General features: G+C 41.6%; 1 non-coding gene across 1 annotated transcript; it reads right to left on the reverse strand.

The window, feature by feature from the left end:
* Positions 1–894: 894 nt before the first annotated feature.
* On the reverse strand, positions 895–1001 carry LOC120087408 (small nucleolar RNA R71). Its single transcript, XR_005484548.1, has one exon. It is a non-coding gene; the product is annotated as a small nucleolar RNA R71 (small nucleolar RNA).
* Positions 1002–1655: the final 654 nt, after the last annotated feature.

The following is a 1655-nucleotide window of genomic DNA, read 5'->3' on the forward strand; positions in this document are numbered from 1 at the left end:
TTCACCGTATATTCATCACATCTCCCATTTACCAACTATTTTCAAACTCCGTCGCATTTATTTACTTTTCATCAACGCAAACAACAAACCCAACTCTTTATTTATTTAACTGGTTACCGCAAAGTCTTCATAAAAATCGCCAACGCAACCTATTTTCACAAGTCCCTGTGTTCGACCCTAGACTTACCAGGAAACTCAAAGGAATTTACACTTGAATTCCACTGGGGAAACTTGAGTGCACAACACAATTCCATCAACGTATATCATCTATATTTCCACTTCATAAATACAAGCATCAAGTTTTTTGCGCTGTTGCCGGAGACTTCGGCAAGATAGTTTGCCAATTTTTTTTGATTTCTTTGCAGAACTCTCAATCTCTGGCGAATTATGACCAAGAGATTGAGAGGACATTTAGAAGAATATTAAGAGACCGCCAACAACAACAAGAAGGAACACCAAGAATGGCGAAACAACCGGACGCAAGGGCCGCTAACGCGAATAATATAATGGCCAACCCCATCCTTTTGGCGAATGACCGCAATAGACCCATCCGGGACTATGCGTCACCTAACCTCTACGATTTCTTTCCAGGAATCATGAGGTTGACGTTAGATGGATCGAGGTTTGAAATGAAGCCAGTAATGTTGCAGATGATCCAGGCTGCTGGGCAGTTTGGAGGAAGGCGTAGCGAAGAACCCCACGCCCACTTCCGGAGCTTCATAGAAATCTGCAACACTTTTGTGTTCCCGAATATCTCAATCGAGGAAGTTCGACTAACTCTGTTTCCCTTTTCTTTGTGTGATCAGGCGAGGAAATGGGCATATTCTCTCGAACAGGGAGAGATAACTTCGTGGGAACAGGTGGTGAAAAATGAAGAAGTATTTCCCACCAACTAGAAGAAGGAAATTAATAACAAATTTTGAACAAAAAGATGATGAATTGCTCAGCGATGCTTGGGCGAGGTTTAAGCGGCTGGTAAGAGACTGTCCACACAATGGCTTACCAGATTGCCTGCAAATGAAGATTTTCTACCAAGGATTGGACCTCTCTTCACAGACCGCTGCCAATGCAGCAGCTGCTGGTGGTCTGCTCGACAAAACATATGAGAAAGCTAAGAGTATACTTGATCGCATTTCCAAAAATCACGAGGATTAGAGGGAAAGCGATCAAAGATTAAGAATCAAAGAAAATGACGCAAACAATGGGGCCATCACATCCCTGCAAAATCAAATGACTGCGATGATGAGTTTAATACAAGACATCGCAATTAATAATATGGGAGTGAAAAAAGGGCAGGTCAGTGTAATCACTCAAACGACCGTAAGTTGTATCATTTGTGGTGATGCTCACCCGATGGAAGATGAACATAACTCATCATAGATCGAACCATGTCTAACAAGGTCCTATTTCTCCTTTTTGATACACCATTTTGCTGAGGTGTTCCTGGGGCCGAGAGTTGGGATGCAATCCCATGTTCTATCATATAGTTCTAAAATTTAAGGTCCATATACTCTCCACCACGATCAGATCGTAGTGTTTTATCTTCTTACATAACAAGTTTTCAACTTTAGCCTTATACTCCTTGAACTTGTCAAGAGCTACAGACTTACGTTGCATTAGGAAGAGATACCCAAAACTTCAATAATTATCTATGA

This window comes from Benincasa hispida, chromosome 9 (assembly GCF_027475165.1).
Source record: "Benincasa hispida cultivar pf3 chromosome 9, pf3_genome.v1.1, whole genome shotgun sequence".
NCBI lineage: Eukaryota > Viridiplantae > Streptophyta > Magnoliopsida > Cucurbitales > Cucurbitaceae > Benincasa > Benincasa hispida.